The following is a 27,124-nucleotide window of genomic DNA, read 5'->3' on the forward strand; positions in this document are numbered from 1 at the left end:
AGGACTCTCATATGTTAAAGAAGATTCAGGATCCTGGAGGAATGTTATAATCTGCCTATCTCAAGTATTTGTTAATGGACTGCAGGTTATAGATAGATTTAATTTTTTTTTAAAGATTTTATTTATTTGTGGGGCACCTGGGTGGCTCAGTGGGTTAAGCTTCTGCCTTCAGCTCAGGTCATAATCTCAGGGTCCTGGGATTGAACCCCACATAGGGCTCTCTGCTCAACAGGGAGCCTGCTTCCCCCTCTCTCTCTGCCTACTCGTGATATCTCTCTGTCAAATAAATAAAAATCTTAAAAAAAAAAAAAAAAAGAAAAGATTTTATTTATTTGTGAGAAAGAGAGAGCATAAGCGTGGGGAGCAGCAGGCAGAGGGAGGAGCAGGCTCCCCACCAAGCTAGGAATCCAATTTGGGACTTGATCCCAAGGTCCTGGAATCGTGACCTGAGCCAAAAGAAGACATTTAACTGATTGAGCCACCCAGGCATCCCTAGGGAGACTTAATATTATCTACATTTCCTTCTGCCTCAGTTTCCCACGTCAATGTTAAGCACCTTTTGTGTGCTTATCAGCTATTCATATATCTTCTTTGGAGAAATGTCGATCAAAATCCTTTACCCAGAGGTGCCTGGGTGGCTCAGTCATTAAGCTTCTCCTTCGGTTTAAGTCATGATCCCAGGGCACCTAACTGGACCCTGCCTCCAGTTCCCTGCTTAGCAGGAAGCCTGCTTCTCCCTCTCCTGCACCCCCTGCTTGTGTTCTCTCTCTTGCTGTCTCTCTCTCTCTCTCAAATAAATAAGATCTTTAAAGAAAAATCTTTTACCCATTTTTAAATTGGGTTATTTGTCTTTTCATTGTTGAGCTGTAAGGGTTCTTTGTATAGTCTGGATGAAAGCTCTTTGCCAGATAAATAACTTGCAAATATTTACTTCTATTCCATGGGATGCCTTAAAACTTCTTAATGGTGTCCTTTGAAGCACAAAATTTTAAAATTTTTATGAAGTACAATTTATTTTTTATTTCAGTACCTAAGAAACCATTGCCTAATCCAAGATCATGGAGATTTACATTTATGCTTTCTTCTAAGAGTTTTATAGTTTAAGCTCTTAGCACCATTTTTAGAAAAACTGTTCTTTTCCCATGAATTTCTTGGCATCTTTGTTGGAAATCAACTGACCACAAATATAAAGGCTTATCTGGACTTTCAATTATGTTTCACTGATCTCAGTTTCTATCCTTATTCCAATACCACCCTGGCTTGATTATTGTAGCTTTGTAGTATGTTTTGAAATCAGCAAGTGTGAATCCTCCAACTTTGTTCTTTTTCAAGATTATTTTGGCTATTCTAGGTTCCTTGCATTTCCATACGAATTTAAGATCAGGTCATCAATTGCAAAAATAAATGCAAAACAACAACCACAAAACCAGCTCTGATTTTGATAGGGATTGCACTGAGTATTTACATCAATTTGGCTAGTATTGCCATTTTAGAATTAAGTCTCTCAATTTATAAACATGGGATGTATTTCCATTTATTTACTTCTTTAACCAATCAATGATATTTTGTAGCTTCCAATATACAAGTTTTGTGCTTTTTTTGTTAAATCATGGAGACTTTCCATGTGTATGTGAGAAGAATGTGCATTCTGCTTTTGGGTGAATGTCTGGAGGTTTATTTGGTTTATAATAGTGTTCACGTCTTCTGTTTCCTTGCTGATCATCTGTCTAGTTGTTCTAACCATCCTGTATTCTTGAAAATAGAATAATGAAATTTTTATTGTGGTTGAATTGCCTATTTCTCTATGATTACTTTTATCTCTTTTAAGTTGTTTGTTTTTTTTAAGATTTTGTTTATCTATGTTTGACAGAGACAGAGCAAGAGAGGGAACACAAGACAGGGAGTGGGAGAGGAAGAAGCAGGCTTTCCACCAAGTAGGGAGCCCAACACTGGGCCCTATCCCATGACCCCAGGATCATGACCCAAGCCGAAGGTAGATGCCCAATGACTGAGCCACCCCGGTACCCCTCCGTTATTACTTTTTACTTCATGTATTTCAAAGCTCTGTTGTTGTTTTTTTTTAAGATTTTATTTATTTATTTGACAGAAAGAGAGATCACAAGTCGGCAGAGCAGCAGGCAGAGAGAGAGAGAGGGAAGTAGGCTCCCCGTTGAGCAGAGAGCATGATGCGGGTCTCGATCCCAGGACCCTGAGACCATGACCCAAGCTGAAGGCAGAGGCTTAACCCACGGAGCCACCCAGGCACCCCTCGAGGCTCTATGTATAAATACATATGGTGCATATGTATTTATAGTAATGTCTTCATGACAGATTAACATTTTTATCATTATAATGTATATATTTTTGGCTCTAATAATGATTTTTGTCCCAAAATCTATTTTCTCGGACATAGTAAAACCATTCTAGCTCTCTTTGGGGTACTGTTTGTATTGATAGAGAAAAACTGTACACTAAGATGGCTGACCAAACCAGCAAGGAAATTCCAGTCCCTGTCTTAAAGCCTTCCCGGGTTCTCCTTTCCTACCACGTTTCCCACACACGCCGAATGTACCAAGTATGTGGAAGTAGAAGGGTATACATTACCATCTAGCTCGGGGCTCAGACCTTTGGAGAACAACCTCCTCTGAGCCCACAGTGTTAAATAAACCTCCGATCCACCAAAGTCTCCGAGTGCCACTTGGTTCTTCTGTCAGGATCCAGTCCAGGTTCCGTAACAGTATATTTTTCCATTCTTTTCCTTTCAGGTTATTTGTGGCTTTGAATTCACAGGGATCAAGCCCTGCATCGAGTCCTGCGTCAGGCTCTCTGCTTAGTGGGGAGTCTGCTTCTCCCTCTGTGCTCTCTTTCTCTCTCTCTCAAATAAATACATAAAATCTTTAAAAACATATATATTTTAAAAACGGGACACCTGTTTGGCTCAGTCAGTTAAGGGTCTGCCTTTGGCTCAGGTCATAATCCCAGAGTCCTGGGATGGAGCCCATCGGGCTCCCTGCTCAGCTAGAAGCCATCTTCTCCCTCTCCTCTCCATCACTACCCCCCACTCACACTATTTCTCTTTCTCTCTCTCTCAAATAAATAAAATCTTTTATCTTTTAAATAAAATCTTTTAGGGACACCTGGGTGGCTCAGTGGGTTAAAGCCTCTGCCTTCAGCTCAGGTCATGATCCCAGGATCCTGGGATGGAGCCCCACATCTGGCTGTCTGCTCAGCAGGGAGCCTGCTTCCCCCTTTCTCTCTCTCTGCCTGCCTTTCAGCCTACTTGTGATCTCTGTCTGTCAAATAAATAAATTAAAAATAAATAAATAAAATCTTTAAAAAAAAATTCTTCAAGTACACCTGGGTGGCTCAGCCAGTTAAGCATCTGGCCCTTTTTTTTTTTTTTGGCTCAGGTCATGATCTCATGAGTTGTGGGATTGAGACCCCTGCAGGTTCTCTCCCTCTGCCCTTGCCCCCTCTTGTGCTAGCTCTTTCTTCCTAAAATAAATACATAAATCTTTAAAAAAGAATAAAAAATAATAAAAAAACTGTTCAACTTGCAAATTGCTTTCTATTTGCATTTCTATGAAGAAAATATAACTAAAAGAATGATCTCGTGAGTACTCTCCACAATATCATAAATACCCTTTCCTCAGGTAAACTTATTTTAAAAATCTAGTCATAGCTCACAATCATTCAAAACCTGTGGGACACAGCAAAAGCTGTTCTTAGGGGGAACTTTAGCAGTACAGGTTTACCTCAAAGAGCAAGAAAAATCTGAAGGAAACAACCTAACCCTACACCTAAAGGAACTAGAAAAAGAGCAAACAAAACCTAAAATCAGCAGAAAGAAGGAAATAATAAAAATTAGAGCAGAAATAAGTGATATAAACTAAAGAAACAATAGAGTAGATCAATAAAAATCTAGTCAGAGCCTAGCATAGGGATCAGGAATACCTGAATCAGTCAGCTATTTGAAATGAATCTGAAAAAAAGAAAGAAAGAAATGTTATCTTCATCTCCTCTTCTCCTAAGGATGAGGTCTATTCTTCCCATCATTTTTTGTTTGGTTTTGTTTTTAGGAAGAAAATAATCATATTCACCTTGGAAGTGATTTTTTTTTTAAGATATTATTTATCAGAGAGAGAGAGCACACACACAAGCAGTGGGAGCAGCAAGCAGAGGGAGAAGCAGGCTCCCCGCTGAGCAAGGAACCCAATACAGACTCCATCCCAGGACCCTGGAACCATGACCTTAGCCAAAGGCAGAGGGAGAACCACCCAGGAGTCCCTGGAAGTGATTTTGAATAGGCCAAATGTTACTTTTAAAAGGCAAGAATTACCATCATTTATAGTATGCAATCCAATGACCCATAAAATCTATTTTGGCCATTTTCCATAGACCCATTAAAAAAATAATGACTGTGGTAAAAAGGGGTTGAAAATAATTCCTGTTACCAAGGGGCCAAAGGTGAGATTCTTCATTGTAAACATTTAATTTAAGGATTGAATTTTAGCAGAGAGAGATTAAGAACAGTAAGGTAGGGACGCCTGCGTGGCTTGGTTGGGCAGCTGCCTTCGGCTCAGATCATGATCCCAGCATCCTGGGATTGAGTCCCGCATCGGGCTCCTTGCTCGGCGGGGAGCCTGCTTCTTCCTCTCCCTCTGTCTCTGCCTGCCACTCTGTCTGCCTATGCTCGCTTGCTCTCCCTCTGACAAATAAATAAATAAAATCTTAAAAAAAAAAAGACAGTAAGGTAATTGTTGGTGATTCATTAAACAGAAGGTGAGTTTCGACCTTTTGTTCCTATTGGAAACAAGTCCTTCCGAAGTTGGAAATAACCTTCCATATTCAGGTACTGTTGGTTGATGAGGTTCTGATCATGGTAATTCCTAAATATTAATGAAAGAGCAGATTAAAGTAGATGATCTGCTAATATTTTACTGGTATGGTTCACACCTATTATACAAGGATACTCTTAAGGAATTTACTTTGCCTTTCTCAATCTTGAAGAAATGTGGTTAGATTGGAATGTAATCTTGCTAACCACTGCATGACTTTCCATATGATCCTACTTTATCATAGAGTGGCTAGCCTTTGCCTTACTTTCTTACACTATTTAAACACCCTTTGGGGCACCTGGGTGGTTCAGTGGATTGAAGCCTCTGACTTCAGCTCAGGTCATGATCTCAGGGTCCTGGGATAGTGCCCTGCATCAGGCTCTCTGCTCAGCGAGGAACCTGCTTCCCTCTCTCTCTGCCTGCCTGTCTGCCTAATTGTGATCTCTGTCAAATTAATAAATAAAATATTTTTTTAAAAACCACACTCTGGGGCACCTGGGTGGCTCAGTGGGTTAAAGCCTCTGCCTTCGGCTCAGGTCATGATCCCAGGGTCCTGGGATCAAGCCCCGCATCAGGCTCTCTGCTCAGCGGGTAGCCTGCTTCCCTTCCCCTCTCTCTGCCTGCCTCTCTGCCTACTTGTGATCTGTCTGTCAAATAAATAAATAAAAATCTTTTAAAAAAATAAATAAAAAATATAAAAACCACACTCTTTGTAACCAAGAGAACACACACACACACACACACACACACATTGCTCTTCTTTCATAGTCAAAAGAAGCTGTAGGTGGATATTCTTGTTTTCTTTAGCTAAAGAATCCTTTGTCCATTCATGAGTGGTTGGAATCTTATTAGCAAACAAAATTTGCCCATGGCTTTTATATTAGTGTTACTGTCACACTGTGTACACAGGGGAGACGGAAGACTCTAAAAATAACTAATCTAGCTTCAAAAATGGACTGAACTATATATGCTACATATTCCACAGACTTAACAATCTGGGTGAGAGAATATTCTAGGAACAAATCACAACTAAAATCCGTATTCTCCTCTCGTTGAGAGTTTTCCCCCTCCTCTTTTCCCTTAACCTGGGCAGGCTCCAGGGTTTTATAAGACGCAACTTGCAGTCTCAATAAACAGAAAATAGAACCTTCTTTTCATAGTGGTTTCTGCAGTCAGACATATTCTGTATTGTAACATCGATGAAATTATAACAGTATTTTTTAATAATAGGACAATTGCAGCATAAACAATGAATTCTGGAACACTGAAAAGAAATAAAATAATAATAAAAAAAGGACAATTGCTTTTCCCCATTGACTTATTTCAGTCACTGAAACAATGTTCTTGTCCAGAGATGTGCTTATTTCTTATTGAGAGGTTAATACAAGTATATTTCGAGTGCTGTTGATTTGTTTGCTCATTCTAGTTTTTAAATTTGAAGTGTTAATAAGTTTATTTGACGCTATAATGTGTAAGTGGGCAGCTTTTCCTTTCTTTCAGAAACAAAGCAGAAAGTGACTAACATCTTCATCTGCTTCTGAATTCTTACTCATAGGCTCCCTGCCCCCCTTCTCTCATGTTACACAACATTAAGGAGCCTGGAACATAATGTCAGCCTCTTTCTAAAGGCACTGGATGATGTTTACACACTTCGGCTTCTGGCACTGACAAGGCAACTGGAGTCAAATGTAAATCATGGTGTTTATCATTCCCAGTCAAATATGTTGTGCAATGGGTAGCAATGGGCACTGTGTGAAAGGTTGCCTAAGAAGCAGCCCCAGCTTTAAGATTAGTCAGCTTCTTTCTGTGAGGTGTGTGTGACCAAGATACTAGAGGTCGTTGGTGACGGAAAGACAGGCTAGCCAATGACAAGAACCAAAAGGAGGGGAAACCCAAGTCTTGGCAGACAACTGAATCTTAGCAAAAGGCATTTGTTCTCTGAGGTGCAGAGGCTGAGAGGCTCCTGAGAAGCATGTGAGGGGAAGGATTTTGTTTTCTTATTTTTTACTATTTTACATGAAAACTTTCTCCTGTATAAAACCTTAGAAGTCAGTGTGATTTCGGGTTACGTTAATTTACAATAAAACTAAACAATGCTTTCTAGAGAAATCTTTTTTCTTTTTGTAATAAAAAGTTTAATTATTAATAAGAACATGACCACACTAAAAAAACATTAGAGAAACAAAGCAAGAGGAACACACTCATAATCCCTTGCAGTATCACAGTAGTGTACTTTCTCATTGTTGAATTGTTTGACTTGGTTGTAATCATCCAGTTACAGGATTTCATCACATAATTTCTTGGTAACTTATCAAAAGCTTTTTTTTTTAACTTTTTTGTTTTAAATATTTCATTTATTTGACAAAGAGAGAGAGATAGTGAGAGAAAGAGAGAGAGAGAGCACAAACAGAGGGAGACGCAGAGAGGGAGAGAAACAGGCTCCCTGATGAGCAAGGAGCCCAATGCAGCTTGATCCCAGTACCCTGAGATCATGACTCACACCGGAGGCAGACTCTTAACCAACTGAGCTACCCAGATGCCCCTACCATAAACTTTTTCCCCCATAGTGCTACAAAATCATATTTCAAATAATTGAATAATATTCCATTGGTTATGGTTCAGCATACGGTTGAACCAATGTTCACTTTTTTTTTTGATTCCTCCTCCCCTCATCAATGTTCACTTCAACCATTCCAATAGGCTGCTTCCATTTTATGCTGTTGTTGTTATAAATAACACTGCAGTGTTAAAATACAGCTTTATAGTATAAAAATGTTTAAAAATTAAAGGTGTTAAGGGGTGTCTGGCTGGCTTAGTCAGTAGAGCATGTAACTCTTGATCTTGGGTTTGTGAGTTCAAGCCCCATACTTAATGTAGAGATTACTTTAAAAAAAAAAAAAAATCCCAGGGCGCCTGGGTGGCTCAGTGGGTTGGGCCACTGCCTTCGGCTCAGGTCATGATCTCAGGTCCTGGGATCGAGTCCCGCATCGGGCTCTCTGCTTGGCGGGGAGCCTGCTTCCCTCTCTCTCTCTCTCTGCCTGCCTCTCTATCTACCTGTGATCTCTCTCTGTCAAATAAATAAATAAAATCTTAAAAAAAAAAAAAAATCCTGTAGAGTTCAATCCTTTATCGAACTCTACATCTGAAGCTCATTATGTACTATATATTGGCTAATGGAATTTAAATTTTTAAAAAATTTTAAAAAATAAAAATAAATTTAAGGTGATTTATATCAAATCCAAAACTTGCATAAAGCATATATGAGCAACTTAAAGATTAATAAAATGAACATCTTAGTATCCACTTCCAACTTAGGAAATGAAACACTGCCTATAACTTGGAAGCCTGGCTGTGTGCTTCTCTCTGGTTGCATCCTGCTCTCTTCTCCCCTATAGAAATAACCACAAGTCTCAATGTTTTGTTTATTAATTTTTAATATTTTTCATTTTCCCTCAGGGTAGATTCTTTCCAGGAGAATTTAATAATTAAGGTAAGTGGGTTGTATTTATTCTTATTAGGGCTAATCTCTGATGTTGGGGGAAAGCATTGGCTTACATTTTTCCTTCAGAAATTATCAGGCTTGACACACCCGAGTAGGCAGGGCGGGCCCACACACCAGAGAAAAATTTGCCTCATAAGGAGTGCAGTCTGTGCCAGCTTTCTGCTGTACGAGGATGTTAAGGGTTAGGACTAAGAACCTGTATAGTACGGAGATGATTCTGGATTACTTAGATGAGGGTTATCCTCCCTCCTCTTAGGTTTTTCTCCATTCTCTAGTTATTTTGGTTTTGGCTTCTTATTGTTATTTTAATTACTCATTTATTTTAAAAAGGCCGTTCTTTTTGTTCAGGCTATTGGTGTCTTTCTTCTGGGATAAACCCAACATAATGGTGTTCAACTTCACCTAGCCCCAAGGAATCAGATGGGTCAGGTCTCACTGTCAGTTTTGAAAATGGAGAAACTAAATTTAAAAACAACTGGCCAATAACAGAACTAATCAGGGTGGTTAGCTTTCAAGTCTATGGTAAAAGCTGCAGTCGAGGGTTTCTGATCACTTGCATCAGAATCAGTTTAAGATACTTGGTAAACAGAGATCCCTGCACTTGTGGCCTTCCAAATCATAATTTCTGGATTTGGGGTCCAAGAAGCTACAGTTTAATAAGCACCCCAGATGACCTTCGGTACCCTAAACTTGAGAAGCAACCCCTTTGCTCAGGGGCAGTAACCTAAGAAAAGTGATATAGTAAATATTCCCATTATTTTCTAGTACGTTTATCTTTGTTAAGCACTGACATGCAGGGTAAAGTAGCCATTTAGTGTTCCTTTCTGTGGGACCCAATTGTGACAGCTTTTGCTAGACAAGCGTGGAAAAACCATATCCAGAGCCACACCAGACTGTGCCTGATTGTAGAAGCTAAGCTGGGCTGGGTCTGGTTAGTGCTTGGATGGGACAATTGAAAAGTCCAGTTATTCACTTTGATTTTGAAATATTAATACCAGGAGTGCCTGGGTGGTTCAGTGGGTTGAGCCTCTGCCTTTGGCTCAGATCATGATCTCAGGGTCCTGAGATCAAGCCCCACGTCGGGCTCTCTGCTCTGCGGGGAGCCTGCTTCCCTCTTTCTCTGCCTGCCTCTCTGCCTACTTGTGATCTCTCTCTGTCAAATAAATAAATAAAATCTTTGAAAAAAAAAGAAATATTAATACCATAGGAAGAATTTACCCTTCAAGTGAGGTCTAGGAACCACCTTAATTATTTGTATCGAATTAGCAGTAAATTTTCTTTGACTCTGACCAAGAGCAAGAAGGAGATACCAGATGAATGCAGGTGGAAAGCATTTGCCTGAAGCAAAGACCAGGGTTCAGTGACAGTTTGTGCCAAGCACACACTGTTTTCTTTCCAGTTTGGAGTAGTGCCCTTTGTCTGTGACCTTGATACTCAGAATTGTTTTGTGCAACCATTAGCTTGCATAGCACTGGTTCTGCTTCCTAATTGTCTTTGAAGCAGGAATCCTTATGATCACACCAAATCTGGAGGGACTTACAAGGACAGAAGTACAGAGAAATTAGTTGTTGAAAAGCTAAAAGACAATACTTGGAAAAACAGTATAAACATAGAAGTAGAAAGTCAAGTGGAATCTGGAAAGAAACATTAGAAGTAACCTGAGAGACACAGACATTCTTCACATTCATTCTCAATTAATATAGCTTGGGAGGTTGCTAAGCAAAACCCTTCTGAGAATTGAACCTGAGATCCTATTTAATACACATTTGCTGTCTGGAACAGTGAAGAAACCCTCTAGCTGAAAATCAATTGCTCTGTGAAAACTGTCATTACTAAAATAGTTATTACTGAAACTACATGATTTTGACAGAGTTTCTCTCCCTTTTTTATTTCATTTTTCTATGTTATCAGAAATTTGCCATACTTAGGGACCCAGCAATGATAATTAGGAATATTACACATTCAAAAAAAGGGAATATTACACATTTCAATATTAATATGCTTAGACTTTCTTGAAATTTGGACATAATATTTAACCCAGAAAAAAATAAGGATGAACCAGTTGATGAATGTCAAGTAGGCCATAAATATACTAAGAATGTTCAATTTTAGTAATAAGAATAACAGTAACAAGATCAATGAGGGGGGAATCAAATAATAAACAATATATATATATCACATTTTTATGGAGGCTATTAAAATAGCATATCCAAGGAATCTTATTATTACTATTTTTTTAAGATTAAAAAAAAGATTTATTCATCCATTTTAGAGAGAGAGCACAAGCAGTACGGGAAAAGGGAGAGGGAGAGAAAATCCCAAGCAGACTCTGAACTGAGTATGGAGCCCAACTTGGGGCTTGATCTCACCACTATGAGATCACAACCCAAGCTGAAACAAGAGTTGAATACTTCATAGACTGTGCCACCCAGGCACCCCCAATAGTGTATGTGTGTGTGCGTGTGCGTGTATATATATATATATATATATATATATATATGTATATATACATATATATATATAAAGATTTGATTTATTTATTTGACAGAGAGAGAGCACACAAGCAGGGGGAGCAGCAGAGGAAGAGGGAGAAGCAGGCTCCCCACTGAGCAGGGAGCTGGATGTGGGGCTCAATGCCAGGATGCTGGAATCATGACCTGAGCCAAAGGCGAACACTTAACCAAATGAGCCATTTGGTGCCTCCCAAGGTATATTTTTGATGTTTATTTGGTAATCTGCATTTTAGGTTAATTTCTGTCTCTACAATACAAAATAATGTCAAACTGATCTCAACAGTATTTATGAAGAGAAACTATGAATAATAAGACAGTAATAATTTAGCAGTTAAGGAATTTCAGACCAAGTACCAATATCATACTGATTGATGAAACACTAAAGTTGGGATAAAGCAGATTTCCCACTTAATTTAACCTTATGAGGGAAATTTTTTTTTTTTAATTTTAAGGTTCTATTTATTTATTTGACAGAGAGAAAGAGATCACAAGTAGGGAGAAAGGCAGGCAGAGAGAGAGGAGGAAGCAGGCTCCCCGCTGAGCAGAGAGCTCTATGCGGGGCTCGATCCTAGGACCCTGGGATCATGACCTGAGCTGAAGGCAGAGGCTTCACCCACTGAGCCACCCAGGTGCACCAAATTCTTCTCTTTTTTTTTTTTTTTTAAGATTTTTTTATTTATTCATTTGAGAAAGAAAGGGACGAAGAGCAGGAATGGGGGAAGTGTCAGTGGGGGAGGGAGGAACACACTCCCTGCTGAACACAGAACCTGACTCAGGGCTCAATCCCAGGACCCTGATCATGACCTGAGCCAAAGGCAGCTGCTTAACCAACTGAGCAACCCAAATGCCCCAAATTCTAGACAGTATTCAACAACAGAAGTCATATGTGTAAGTGGAAGAAATTAGAGATGAATATGAATTTGATGCCAGATAGGAGTTTTCCTAAGCAAAAAGAAAGGACAAAGAACAATAAAGGCAAAAAAAATAAATGAATGAAAATCATATCTTTGATTACATAAAAATGTAAAACTTATTTATACAAAAACATAACCAATGTTAAAAGTAAATAACAGGGGCACCTGGGTGGCTCAGTGGCTCCTCAGCAGGGAGCCTACTTCCCCCTCTCTCTCTGCCTGCCTCTCTGTCTACTTGTCATCTCTGTCTGTCAAATAAATAAATAAAATCTTTAAATTAAAAAAAAAGTAAATAACAAATAAATTGAACTACAAACATGAAAAAATATTTAAATTCACTATTAATAAAAGAAATGCAAGTGAAAACAATGAGATACTATTGTTATGCCCTCAAATTACTGAAGATTTAGAATAAAGAAAATACTCAGCACTGACTAAATGCAATGAAATGGGAAAGTTTTTTTAAAATAAATAAACTTATTTATTTTAGTACTTATTTTAGAATATCTATCCCTGAGATCAAGAGTTCCATATCTTTTTTTTTTTTTTTAAGACTTTATATATTTATTTGTCAGAGAGTGAGAGAGAGAGCAAGCAGCTGGAGCAGGAGGGAGAGGCAGAAGCAGGCTCCCTCCTAAGCAAGGAGCCCAATGCAGGACTCCATTCCAGGACCTAGGATCATGACCTGAGCCAAAGGCAGATGCTTAACTGACTGAGCCACCCAGGCATCCCAAGTCCCATGTTCTACTGACTGAGCCAGCCAGGTGCCCAGAAATGGGAACATTTTATTTTATTTTATTTTATTAAGATTTTGTTTATTTATCTGACAGACAGAGATCACAAGTAGGCAGAGAGGCAGGCAGAGAGAGAGAGGAGGAAGCAGGCTGTCCGCAGAGCAGAGGGCCCGATGCGGGGCTCAGTCCCAGGACCCTGGGATCATGACCTGAGCCGAAGGCAGAGGCTTTAACCCACTGAGCTACCCAGGCGCCCTGAAATGGGAACATTTTAACATTATTTGTGCGAATGCCCTTTTTGGTGAGTAATTTATATCAAATTTGTTTAAGTATACATCCCTCTGATTCATCATTCTTCCAGTGGCATTTACACTATTACACTAGAATGGGAAAGAGGGGGTACAAATAAAGATGAACAGGCATGTTCAGAATAGCTTTTTATATAATACTGAAAAATTGAAACAATAAAAATCAAGAGAATGATATAAGTCTATTCATAGGATACACTAATATTAAATGATGGGAAAACTCGTATTTTTCTCACAAAATGTTACAAGTGAAAAGAGCACTAAAAATAGTAAAGTCTGACCCCACTTTTTAAAAGCATATTCATATCTGTAGAAAAAGAATGAAGAAATATCCACTAAAATATTTATGGTTGTTTCTTCCAGATGATGGGATTCTGAGTTATTTTTACTTTACTTTATGCTTTTTTAAATTTTTTAATAATAAACACATATAATTTTAAAAATCATTTTAAAAGCAAACATTTTGGGGCGCCTGGGTGGCTCAGTGGTTTAAGCCACTGCCTTCGGCTCAGGTCATGATCTCAGGGTCCTGGGATCGAGTCCCGCATCAGGCTCTCTGCTCGGCAGGGAGCCTGCTTCCCTCTCACTCTCTCTGTTTGCCTCTCTGCCTACTTGTGATCTCTCTCTGTCAAATAAATAAATAAAATCTTTAAAAAAAAAAAAAAAGCAAACATTTTAAGTTAAACAACAGTGTTAACAAGTTAAAGAGTATGACATTCAAATTATTTCCTAAATCTTTGTCTCTGACTCACAAGGAAATTTTGCTTCTAAGCAGATTCTGATCTGTATTAAAATAGAGGCTGGTTTAGATTTTTTGTTTCCTGAAAGAAGCAGCAGAAGATAGTGGCTGTTTCACCTGACAAAAACTTTATTCCGTGCCAGACTATACACACACACACACACACACACACACACACACACACTCCTATGCCTGGTCTCTTTTGAAAAAATAATAGCAAACTGCAGATAGCATTTGAATCACAGAGAATGGTAGAGGTCATAGAGTACACAAGCCCTAAATTTCCTTAAGGATGTCCCTAATACTAATTCTAATTCTGAAGCTGGCACCTCTTGTTAATGCTTGGATGTTGTTGCCAGGTTTTAGACAAAAATGCCCTTATCTGTTCACTGATGATCAACTCATGGCATTATTATCAAAGATCTATCCAGGATACATTAACACCTAGTAATAAAGAAACAGAAGGTGTAGGGAAAGAAAAGCTTTCCAGCAACACTCTTAGGGTCCCTGGCTGGGCCTGAATATTAAACTGACAAAGAGAGATTAACAGGAGAAAATAATCAAATTTATTTATTTTTAATATTTTATTTTTTGAAGATTCATTTATTTGACAGACAGACAGAATAAGCAGGGGGAGTAGCAGGCAGTGGGAGAGGGAGTAGCAGGCTCCCCACTGAGCAGAGCGCCTGACATGGGGCTCAGTCCCAGGACCCTGGGATCTTGAGCTGAGTCAAAGGCAGATACTTAACTGACTGAGCCACCCAGGTGCCCCCAAAATTACTTAATAGAAGTTTTACATGACATGGGAGCCTTCGTAAGGAAATGAGAACCTGAAGAAGCACAGTTAAACCTGAGACTTTTTTTAAAAAGATGTTATTTATTTATTTGACAGAGAGAGACAGAGATCATAAGCAGGCCAAGAGGCAGGCAGAGAGAGGGGGGAGGAAGCAGGCTCTCTGCTCGGCACGGGGCTTGATCCCAGGACCCTGAGATCATGACCTGAGCCGAAAGCAGAGGCTTTAACCCCCTGAGCCACCCAGGCACCCCTAAGCCTAAGACTTTTTATACTAGGTCTGATGAAGAGTAGAAAGTCATAGAAAACTGTGATGCAACAGAAGGGTCTGAGCTAAGGGTAGTAAACTGGGGAGAACTTAACAAGGCCTATGTGGACTCCTTGCAGCATCCCTCCATCTTCAGAGATTTCCTCTGAGTGTAGGGAGTGCACTTCTCATGAGAGGGTCTTATGACCTGCTTCAGAGGAGCAGAAGAGTTTGGAATTCCTTCCCGCACCTGCTGTTTCTCAAATTCTTTCAGCTTAAAATATTGAATATGCCCAAGAACCATATTTTGAGGTAGCATGTTCTGAAACCTACGAGAGGGATATATAGGAGGGCCTCTGGTGTCTTGATTGTCACCAGTGCCAAATCCATAACAATGTTTTCTCCGGTCTGTAGTGAAAATGTCAGAGTAAGTTTCACAACTGTCATTTTTGGAGGAAATCTCCTCAGATTATATCTAACGTACTTTTTTTGTTGTTGTTTTAACCGTATGAAATTATTGTGATATTGTAAGTGATATGTTTAGTTTTTTTAATTTTGTATTTGTAAAAATAAAAAATTGGCAATTCTGTGCCTGTTGTCTCCTACCACCTTCAATTTTTCTTTGGAAATCTGAAACTAAGAAGTCTGAACACTGTTGATCTCATCAAACTTCCTTATCTCTATGAATGAAAAAAACTGAGGTTCAGAAGAGAATGGAGATTTGCCCAAGGTTTTATAGTAACAATGGAGATTATTTCTTTCACCTAGTGATCACACAGTAAAGAGTCTTCAAAGGCTCATCCTTCTGAATTGGAACACATTCGGAAAATTCTTTGTAAGCCTCTTTGGGGCAACTGACCATGGGAAAACTTTTCAACTGACCATAGGAAAACCAGAAATCACCATCATTTTGAACATCTTGTTAAAGGAAATCAGAGGGGCTCCTGGGTGCCTCAGTCCGTTAAGCATCTGCCTTTGGCTCGGGCCATGGTCCCAGAGTCCTGGGATCGAATCCCATAGTGGGCTCCCTGCTCAGTGGGGAGCCTGCTTCTCCCTCTGCCTCTGCTTCTCCCTCTGCCTCTGCTGCTCCCCCCTGCTTGCTTTCTCTTTCTCTCTCAAATAAATAAAATCTTTGAAAGGGGAAAAAAAAAAAAAGAAAATCAGAGCCGGGCAGTAGTTTAGTCAGTATGAACAGATTTTATTTAGGAATTATTACAATAGGGGAAAAGAGACCTCACTGTAGAACTGGGCACAGTTCCCAATACAGCATGATCGACTGGAGATTTATAGGTAGAGGGCTGTGTGGGGGTCAGTGGATGGAAAATTACTAAAAGGAAACATCATGGGTAAGGAAGGATTCTGACTAGACCAACTTAATACAATTCTTGCTAAAGGCAGACCTGGGTGATCAATGGCAGGAGACTCTCTCTAACCTGACTTAGCAGAATCCTTGCTAAAATTGGGTGTTGCAGAGACAGACACAGAAGCCAAAGCCAAGGCCTATTTGAGAAGAGGTTTCAGAAGAACCTAATTAACGTTTGGTCAAGGAGAGAGTCTCTGTAGGTCTTTCATTCAGAAGAACAGAGATGCTACAAAGGAATGAAGGCCTAGTAATAAGTTACTTCAATCAATGGGAACACCAAAAAAAAAAAAAAAGTTATTTCAGAATAATATCTGCCTTCTTTACCCTTCCCCCATACAAAAGTAATTTTTTTTTTTTTTTTAGATTTTGTATATTTATCTGAGAGAGAAATAGAAAGAGAGAGCATGAGTGGGTTGGAGAGGAGAGGGAGAAGCAGACTCTCTGATGAATAGGAAGCCTGAAGATGGGAGCTTGATCCCAGGACCCTGGGATCATGACCTCAGCCAGAGGTATACATTTAACTGACTGAGCAACCCAGGTGCCCCAAAAGTAAATTAATTTTAAATATCAAAATTTGAACACAAATTTCAAAATACCTTTGGATTAGCATAAAATAGCTAACTTCTTATAAAAAATTATGTAAAAATTATATATATAATGTATATATTTATCATTATTTCTAATTTGTCTATGTAGGTCTCTAGCCCTGGGTTCAAGTCTGCTTGATGAATAGATCGCTCTGAGCCTGTTTCCTCATTTATAAAAAGGGTATAATTCGATTGGCATTGTGTATCTCACAGCATAGTTGTGAATGTAGGGTAAGAAAGTACAGATGGAGCGGTGCCTGGGTGGCTCAGTCGGTTAAGCATCTGACTCTTGGTTTCATCTCAGGTCATGATCTCAGGGTCATGAGATCCAGCTCTGCGTTGGGCTCTGCAGGTAGAGTCGAGTCTGCTTGTCCCTCTTTCTCTGCTCCTCCCCCTGCACTCTCTCTCATAAATAAATAAAATAAAATAATTTTAAAAAGAAAGTATAGATAGAAACTCTTTGTAAATTGTAAAAGGCAATACGAATGTTATAATTAAAAATGTAGACAAAAAATATTCTTTTCGTCATAGCAAACCATCTGTTATAATCATAATATTTATTCAAATGCAAATGAAGACTTAAACCATCTCTCTTTTTGAGTTTAGTGATAAAATTAGATAATAGGCTTCTGGGAACAATGGCCATTCCAACAGACTTGGAAAGCAATGTGACCATGTTCATAAAAATCCTCTTTTAAGTATTCTGCATTGCAGAGCACGGTTCAAGCAAACCCTGGGAAATTGCCCATTTTTGTGGGTCAATCTGACAGAAAAATCAGCAATTCCTTTTGAATCAACTTATTCTAATGCATATCTATATAGGCAAAATCCAAAAAGGATTAAAGGCCTACTAAAAGTCTCAGGGGCTTCTCAAAAGAATCTCCAGTGTCTCCTGTGGCTGCTCAGTGCTTCCAGGAGCTGAGTAAATTTTGGCATTCTTATCTTACAAATGAAAAAATGAAGATACAAATTTGCATGTCTATCACATAATCAGGTCAGCACAAGACTCATTTTGATGACTTCTAGTCATGTCCAGGCCTCCTTGGCTTAGGACAGTGGGGCAGTAGAAGTTAGTTGAATAGACTTAACTATTCTCAGAGTTTCAGAACTACATGTTCTATTGCAGGCTGTTGTGAAGGTTCTGCTGCTTCTAAGCTCATTATCATATATCTAACCAGTTCTTTCTCAAACCAGGCTATAAACTTAAAATTCAGCTCTGTCTTCTTTTCCACTCTGTACCTCAAATTACCAGTCAAGTTTGTTGTTGTTGTTCTTTTAAATAAACTCTATCCCCCAAGGGGGGTTGAACTCATGACCCTGAGATTAAGAGTCACATACTCTACCAACTGAGCCAGCCAGGAATCTCAGTCAAGTTTAATCCATTCTACTAATTCAATGTCTCTACTAATCATTGCGTCTCTCATTCCCTAGTTCAAGTCCTTTGCAAGTTTACTGAACAATTACTGTCTTCAAACTGGTCTTTCCATCTCCAGGCTTGATTTCTTACTTTCTGCTTAAAAGATCACCCTTTATTCACTTTATATCTCCTGTAGCACCCAGGACTGTCTTTTAACAAATGTTTATTGACTGTGTTGAGAAGGAGTTTTTTTTCCTATACTGTGGTAGATAGTTTGGTTGGTAAATTGATAAGGAATAACGGGAAAAATACTAATTATACATATATAGAGGAACCCCATTTGAATATGACACCCACAAGTAGTCAAGACAGTTCAGGTTTATACACCATCCTGAGCTAGGGAGGAATAGGGGTCTGAGAGTTTAAAGAGAAGGAAGGGGGTGCCTGGGTGGCTCAGTGGGTTAAGCAATTGCCTTCAGCTCAGGTCGTGATCTCAGGGTCCTGGGATTGAGTCCCGCATCGGGCTCTCTGCTCAGTGGGGAGCCTGCTTCCTCCTCTCTCTCTGCCTACTTGTGATCTCTGTCAAATAAATAAATAAAATCTTAAAAAAAAATAAAAATAAAAAATAAAGAGAAGGAAGATAATGTTTAGAAGATGGGAAGAATAAATGTTTGGTACACAAATGTCTGGCTTGCCATACAGAGACAATGGGACCCAAAAAGGAATTAGATCCCTACGTTTTTTTTTTTTGTTTTGTTTTGTTTTTTTTTTACAGAGAGAGAGAGAGAGAGAGATTACAAGTAGGCAGAGCAGCAGCCAGAGAGGGGAGGAAGCAGGCTCCCTGCCAAGCAGAGAGCCCGATACGGGGCTCGATCCCAGGACCCTGAGATCATGACCTGAGCTGAAGGCAGAGGCTTAACCCACTGAGCCACCCAGGCGCCCCAGATCCCTACGTTTTGACTTCCCCCCATTTTACCATTTCTAGCCCATATTCTTTGTAGGTCTCTCTGGTAGTTTTCCTCCCAGACCAGGTGCCCTATCTGAAATCTTTTAGCCATTTAAGAGGGAGATAAAGGTCTTCCTGAGTCTTTTGGGCCTTGATTGACTTCAGTTCAAAGTAATCCACATGCCAAAGTGGCACATTTCAGGGAGGCTCATTCTGAACCTGTTCAAATGATGCCTTGGATTAAGAATCAGGCCATGAGGAAAGGGTGATGATAATTGCGCAGAAGTTCTTTCACATGTCGGGTCCTATACTTCAGGTCATTTAATCTTTACAACTCCTGGAGACTGAGGCAGACAAGATTTATTGCTACGAGTGTTCTTTCCTCCTTGCTCTCTAGAGAGAATTTGTCCTTCAGTTTCTTCTCAGCTTTTTTTCTTTTTCTTTTTTTTTTTTAAAGTAGGCTCCACACCCATCACAGCCCAGTGCAGGGCTTGGTCTCATGACTAAGACCTGAGCTGAAATCAGGGGTTGAACACTTAACTGACTAAGCAACCCAGGCTCCCCAGTTTCTTCTCAACTTAGAAGAAGAATTTTCTCCCTTCCACGCTGGTTCTTAGTGTTTTGTGACCCAGGATTAAGAGAGGAGTGGGAGTCCTCATCAGTCCAGACTGCAGGGGAAGCAGGGTAGTGAACTGGTTTCTAAGGTCAACTTTGTTATGGAGAATGCAAGCTAAAGGAAATTGGGGAGAACAAGAATTTCAAATAATATACATAATAAAGAACTAAAAGGGGTGAAAGAGGGAGAAATAAGGTAGAAACAAACTACTCAGCAGGCAGGCTTCCATCGAGGAGGGGATTGCAGAGGTTTGAAGAATGTTCTCTGGAACTGGCTTTGGCAGAATAAGAAAGAAGAAAAAGGAGGGGGTTTTTTGGTATGTTTTTATTGTTGTTGTTGTTTTTTAAAGATTTTATTTATTTATTTGACAGACAGATCACAAGTAGGCAGAGAGGCAGGCAGAGAGAAAGAGGGGAAGCAGGCTCCCCGCTGAGTGGAGAACCCGATGTGGGGCTTGATCCCAGGACCCTGGGATCATGACCTGAGCCAAAGGCAGAGGCCTTAACCCACTGAGCCACCCAGACACCCCGAAAAAGGAGGGTTTTAAGTATTGCTGTGGGTTACAATTTGATCTCCTTTATGTTCTTTGAAAAAAAAAACACAAAAACAAAAAATGAGGATGGGAATTCTTGAAAGAATTTGACTACTATTGTTTCTTTCAGTGTGAAATTAAGCCATGTGGAGTCCACACTAAACAGAAAGCTAGGGCTTGGAGAGCCAAACTTTTGCTAACATCACACAAACAGTAAATGGCTAAGCCAGAAGTTGAACCCACACCTCTCCAGATTCAGTCTGTCAGTTTTTATCCCTACATGCTAATAGTGGATCAAAGGAGATCTACAGAGTTGCACCTCTAAAAAATCCATCAAAGGGACTCCGGGAAAAAAAATAGAAATAAAAATAAATAAATAAATAAATAAATAAAGGGGGCTCCTGGCCCCTTCATTTGGAAGAGCATGCAACTCTTGATCTTGGGGTTGTGAGTTTGAGCCCCACATTCAGTGTACAGAAGGCTAAGAAAATGAAATTTTTTTTTTAAAGATTTTACTTATTTATTTGACAGAGAGAGATCACAAGTAGACAGAGAGGTAGGCAGAGAGAGAGAGAGGGAAGCAGGCTCCCTGCTGAGCAGAGAGCCCAATGCAGGACTCGATCCCAGGACCCTGAGATCATGACCGGAGCCAAAGGCAGCGGCTTAACCCACTGAGCCACACAGGTGCCCCAGAAAATGAAATTTTTTAAAAATCCATTGGGGGTTGCCTGGGTGGCTCAGTCAGTTAAGTGTCTGACTCTTTTTTTTTTTTTAAAGATTTTATTTATTTATTTGACAGGCAGAGATCACAAGTAGGCAGGGAAGCAGGCAGAGAGAGAGGAGGAAGCAGGCTCCCTGCGGAGCAGAGAGCCCCATGCGGGGCTCGATCCCAGAACCCTGAGATCATGACCTGAGCCGAAGGCAGCGGCTTAATCCACTGAGCCACGCAGGCGCCCCTTAAGTGTCTGACTCTTGATTCCAGCTCAGGTCATGATCTCCTGGTCATGAGATAGAGCCCTACTTGTGCTCTGTGCTCAGAGTGGAGTCTGCGTGAGATTCTCTGCCTCTCCCTGTGTCCCTCCACCTGTGTGCAAGCGCATGCATGCTCGCACACGCGCTCTCTCTCTCTTTCCCCTCTGAAATAATAAATATTTTTTTAAAAAATTCATTGAAGGGACACCTGGGTGGCTCAGTCAGTTAAACATCTGTCTTTGGCTCAGGTTGTGATCCCAGGGTCCTGGGATTGAGCCCCACATCGGGCTCCCTGCTCAGCGGGGAGTCTGCTGCTCCCTCTGCCTGCTGCTTGCTGCTCCCCCTGCTTGTATGCTCTCTCCTCTCTCTCTCTCTGACAAGAAATAAATAAAATCATTAAAAAAGAAACCCATTAAAAAAATAAATAAAAATCCACCCAAGTTGTATAGGAAGGCTTGTTCCTGATAGCTGTTGCTCACTTAGGAGCTTTCAACATGAAATCTTATTTCAGGGATTGTGGGAAACTGGAGAGGAGATTCACTGATGCCTTTCCTTGCCTAGGATATCTTGCCTGTGTTTAGGATTTCAGATTTCGGATTTCCAGCCCAGTCTTTTGCATAAGAATACCTATTGATTTAAAAGACCTTCAGAGAAACAATATCGAAACCGAACTCTCCCCAGGGATAAAAGAGGAAGCATTTCTGTGAGTGTGCTCTATTTACAAGCATCACGGGCTCCCACTGTGTCTAGAGAGTGGACAGCATTTTCAATCATAAGGAAATGGAAAGATCTGAATTAAAAGACTCTGAAGGATATATTGTCTTAAGAGTTTGGAAATATGGCACCTGGGTGGCTCAAGCAGTTTAAGGATCTGTCTTTGGTTCAGGTCATGATCCCAGGATACAGCGATCCAGCCCCGCATTGGGCTCCCTGCTTAGTGGGGAATCTGCTTCTTCTCCTTCCCCTACTCATGCTCGTCTCTCTCTGTCAAATAAATAAATAAAATCTTTTAAAAAAGGAGTTTGGAAATATAAGAATCATTGACGTATAACCACCATAGGAAACATAGACAAGATGGAATAAGAGTAGTGACTAAGGTGAAGATGGTGTTGATAATACCAGCCGTTGCTGTGTTCCACTTTGAGCAGAGACTATGCAAAGAGCTTTACACGTATGCGGCAAAATATTTTGGGATATTAAATTCTCTCTTTTCCTGTCTCTTCTCCTATTCTAATCAGGCTGTTCTTTGCCTCACAGAAGTAAGTATCAGGACAGTTATTAAAAGTGCCCCAAAAGTTTCTCTGCCCTTTGCTTACCTTAAGTCTTAGAAGTTGGAGAGGGATGTGGTACCTGGGTGGCTCAGTCATTAAGCATCTGCCTTTGGCTCTGGTCGTGATCCCAGGGTCCTGGGATACAGCCTGGCATCAGGCTGTCTGCTTAGTGGGAAGTCGGCTTCCTCCTCTCCCACTCCCACTGCTTGTCTCTGTCTGTGTCTCTCTCTGTCAAATAAATAAATAAAATCTAAAAAAAAAAAAGAGAGAGAGAAAAACTTGGAGAGTTTATGAAGCAAAGGGGTTTGGGACAGGCCACCCTCCACTCCCCAAATGTGGCACTTTGGCATGCAGACTATTTTTTTTTTTTTTAAGATTTTATTTATTCATTTGACAGAGAGAGATCACAAGTAGGCAGAGAGGCAGGCAGAGAGAGGAGGAAGCAGGCTCCTCGCGGAGCAGAGAGCCTGATGCGGGGCTTGATCCCAGGACCCTGAGATCAGGGCCTGAGCCGAAGACAGCGGCTTAATCCACTGAGCCACCCAGTCGTCCCTGCATGCAGAATATTTTGAGCTAAAGGCATTCAAGACCCTACTGGCTCAAGAGAAACTTTTGCCCCTCCCTTAACTACATAGAAGACTCTAAATTGGAGGGGTTTTCCAGAATGAGTGTTATTAAACAAATAAAATTTATCCCAGTGACCCATCTGTATGGCGGGGCAAACTTCTAATTACCAAACATCTGCTCTTTTTTTTTTTTTTTTAATACTTTATTTATCTATTTGACAGACAGAGACCACAAGTAGGCAGAGAGAGGAAAGGAAGCAGGCTCTCTGCTGAGCAGAGAGCCCAGTATAGGGCTTGATCCCAGGACCCTGGGATCATGACCTGAGCTGAAGGCAAAGGCTTTAACCCACTGAGCCACCCAGGCACCCCCAAACATCTGCTCTTCTTATCGTCCTGTGAAATGCATTCCTTTCCTCTGAAGTCCCAGAGTCCTTAGTTTATAATGACATAATACTTCGTTTTGCCTTACTGTCTTTGTAATGTTCACGTCTATGTGGATTCCCCACATCTATGCTATTAAACTTAAGTTTCTCCTGTCATGTCAATTTGATTCTTAGTCCAGCAAGAAGGACCCTTAAAGGGGACAGGAAGGTAAAAGAGGTAGATTTCTAAGAATAGCTAGAGTAGTGATTCTCAAACTTTTTGGTCTCAGGATCTCTTATATTTTTAGATATTATTTAGAACCAAACTGTGCTTTTATTTATACAAGTTATATCTATCAATATTTACCAACGTAGAAATTAAAACTAAGACAAAATTTTATTTTATTTTATTATTTTTTTAAGATTTATTTATTTGAGAGAGATAGAGTGAGAGAGCACGAGTTGGAGGGACAGAGGGAGAGGTAGAGAGAATCTCAAATAGGATCCATGCTGAGCGAGAAGCTGGATACCGGGCTTGATCTCAAGACCCTGAGATCACGACCTGAGCCGAAACCAAGAGTTAGACAATCAGCTGTGCCACACAGGCACCCCAAGACAAAATTTTAAATATACATTAAAAATAATAAAATAACAGACACTTGGGTGGCTCAGTCAGTTATTATCTGCGTTCAGTTGGCATCAGAATCCCAAGGTCCGGGGCGCCTGGGTGGCTCAGTGGGTTAAAGCCTCTGCCTTCGGCTCAGGTCGCGGTCCCAGGGTCCTGGGATCGAGCCCCGCGTCGGGCTCTCTGCTCTGCAGGGAGCCTGCTTCCTCCTCTCTCTCTCTGCTCACCTCTCTGCCTACTTGTGATCTCTCTCTCTGTGTCCAATAAATAAATAAAATCTTTAAAAAAAAAAAAAAAAAGAATCCCAAGGTCCTGGGATCAAGTCCTGGATGAGGCTCCCTGCTAAACAGGGAGTCTGCTTCTCCCTCTGCCCCTTTCCCTGCTTGTGTTCGCTCTCTCTCTCTCAAGCTCACAAAAATAAATGAAATCTTTAAAAAATAATAATAATAAAATAACATAAGTAACATATTTTTGTGAAAAATAAAGTTTCCAAACAAAAAAAATTAGTGAAAAGAGTGGATTGTTTTATATTTTTGTAAATTTCTTTCATGTTTGTTTTAATAACAAACAATTTGATTCTCATCTTCTGTATTCAGTATCTTATGACTTGTTTTGGTTGGTGTATATTAACAAAATCCAGTCTTACACAGATATATTATTGGAAAAATGAGTATTTTAATAGACTTTCCAGATAACTCGTGGATAATCTTTCTGGTACAACACTAAAACTCAACAAGATTTAATTTCTTTATTGTTTAGTTGCAATGTGGAATCTGAAATCAGATAAATGAACTTTTTATATACCATTACATTACAATCTGTTGATCTGTGTTGCACTTTGAATAGATCTTCTATCCCCTTATGATTTTGTAACATCATCTGCTGGCCATTCAGAAAATGTTGGCTCACTGAGTTGTGCAGATTTTCCAAATGTTAACATCTTCACACTATGTAATATCCAAAGATCACATTTGTTTTTATCACCACTGATGTCATGAGAAATGTTGTTAATGTGTTGGGAAGCTGTTAACCTCAAGATCATGGTACGAATTTTTCAAAATCCATTTTTTAAAATTATTTATATATTTGTTTATTTGTTTGTTTGTTTAGAGCACATGAGCATGGAGAGGGGCAGAGGGAGAGGGGAAGAATCCCAAGAAGACTTCACACTGAGCACGGAGCCCAATGCGGGGCTTGATCTCATGACCCTGAGATCATGACCTGAGCCCAAATCAAGTCGGATATTCAACAGACTTAGCCACCCAGACACCCCAAGTTTTTCAAAATTCTAAATTTCATCCCTTTTTTTAATAAAGATTTTATTTGTTTATTTGACAGAGAGAGATCACAAGTAGGCAGAGAGGCAGGCAGAGAGAGAGAGAGGGAAGCAGGCTCCCCGCTGAGCAGAGAGCCCGATGTGGGGCTTGATCCCAGGACCCTGGGGTCATGACCTGAGCCAAAGACAGCAGCTTAAACCACTGAGCCACCCAGGCGCCCCTCTAAATTTTATCCTTGGTGACAAATTTTGTCATTTTATTTCTTTATTTACTCATTCATTTAAATTCATGTATTTACTCTTAATTAAAAATTAGAAAATGTCAGCCTAATGCCCAAGTCTGAACAAAATGTTTGTCTGTCAGTTGTTCTTTTAATGACAGCAGTGTTTTCATCAACTGTGAGCTAGTTTAGCTAGTTTAGCTCACAATTCAACTGCTGCAGTGTGTTGTATTACTATACATATTAGAAGCACATTTTATGTATTTTCTATTTTAGCACAGAGTATGAAAGGGTCAAGGTTTAATAAAAGTAATACTTTTTACTGCTTCATCAAGGAAATTGTTATGTGAAACTGGTTTGTTTTTTTACTGCAAGTGTGTGGTAGTGGGGAATGCAGTAACTGCTGGTATAGTTTAACGCTGTCTGAGAGAAAAAACTTTGCCTGTACCATTAGTTTCAGTTCTTAGTAACCTGTGAATTAAACAGACGGAAGACAGGTTAGCAATAGACAGAGTTTTTTTTTATTCAAGTAGGGACACAGTAGAATTCACAAAAAGTATGACTCAAAGATGTGGTTAGAATTTCAGGGGGTCCTAGGTGGCTCAGTTGGTTAATCATCTGCCTTCAGCTCAGGTCATGTTCCTGGCGACCTGGGAAGGAGCTCCAAGTTGGGCTCCATGCTCAGCAAGGAGTCTGATTCTCCCTCTGCCTCTCCCCCATTCATGCTCTCTTTCTCTGTTAAATGAATAAATAAAATCTTAAGAAATAAAAAAATAATAATTTGGGGATTATATTCTACCTTATTAGGGGAAAAGGAGAGGAAAAAGGGCACTTACAGAAAACAACTGATTGTAGGGGGCCCCTGGCTGGTTCAGTCAGTGGAGTGTGTGACTCTTGATCTCAGGATTGTGAGTTGAAGCCCCATGTTGGGTGTAGTGATTACTTAAAAATAAAATCTCTTATTATAAAAAAAAGAAAGAAAGAAAAGAAAACAGTGGACTTCCTAATAAGGGGAAGCTGGAGAAAGGGCACTTAATGGGAAAACAAATGATCTTTTGGACAGATAGTGGGCCCCGTAAGCACTGTCTGCTTAGGTGTGCTATCGGTACCTCATCACTGTTGATAAAAGTCAATCTTCCTTGTTGCTCCAAGGAAGGGAGTTATGACAACTGAGTTCTTTTGGGAGGCTCTACTTTAAGGCAGATAAGGGATTTCGGGAATTCAAATGCTTTCTGTTCAAAAGAACCGTTCTGCCACAGTGGCCTATTCTGGACCCCCTCAGTGCCGAGTGCTGATTAGCACCAGAATACCAACAGTTTCACACACCATTGTTTTTGTATTGTGGTGCAAATGCCAAGATGCTGAAAAGGACACATAACATTTTACTATAATTATGAAAATAGTTATGATTACTCCAACCCCCTTAGAAAGTTTTGGGGGCCCCCTGGGGTTATGGACCGTACTTTGAGAACCACTAAGTGAGGGTGTCTTAGAGAATCAGAGGAGGGAAACAAGGCCTGAAAAACAGATTCCTCCAGGTAAATGGTTAGGAGAAGGGACCAGGGAGGGCCTGCAAATCTAGAGAAGTATAGAAAAGCACATACGTTTTCTGACACCAGCATAGGGAGGCAGCAAGACTCTGGAAAGGAAGAGCTGTATCTGGTGCACCTTCATCTTGGCAAAAGATTCCTTTGCTTCCAGAATGGTGTAGACACTTCAGAGTGCTGAGGATGAGAATAGCAGACACCCTGTTACCTGTGTGGACTGGTGGCTGGTGATCAAAAGGAAACACATACACACACACAAAAAGGAAACACGTACACAAAGCACACCCTAAGGCCT

The 27,124-nt window shown here is 40.1% G+C and overlaps 1 long non-coding RNA gene across 4 annotated transcripts in view; it reads left to right on the forward strand.

The window, feature by feature from the left end:
- The window catches only part of LOC123944119, a 68,366-nt gene that overhangs the window by 15,198 nt on the left and 26,044 nt on the right, over positions 1-27,124 (forward strand). For 2 of the 4 annotated variants that reach the window (XR_006818738.1, XR_006818737.1), the window contains exon 2: positions 8,295-8,328. The exons of 1 other annotated variant lie outside the window; for it this stretch is intronic. This is a non-coding gene — a long non-coding RNA (uncharacterized LOC123944119). Of the gene's footprint in view, positions 1-8,294; positions 8,329-11,002; positions 11,049-27,124 lie in introns of those variants that run through there. One more of the 4 variants, XR_006818740.1, reaches the window with a different exon arrangement.

This window comes from Meles meles, chromosome 6 (assembly GCF_922984935.1).
Source record: "Meles meles chromosome 6, mMelMel3.1 paternal haplotype, whole genome shotgun sequence".
NCBI classification, from domain to species: domain Eukaryota; kingdom Metazoa; phylum Chordata; class Mammalia; order Carnivora; family Mustelidae; genus Meles; species Meles meles.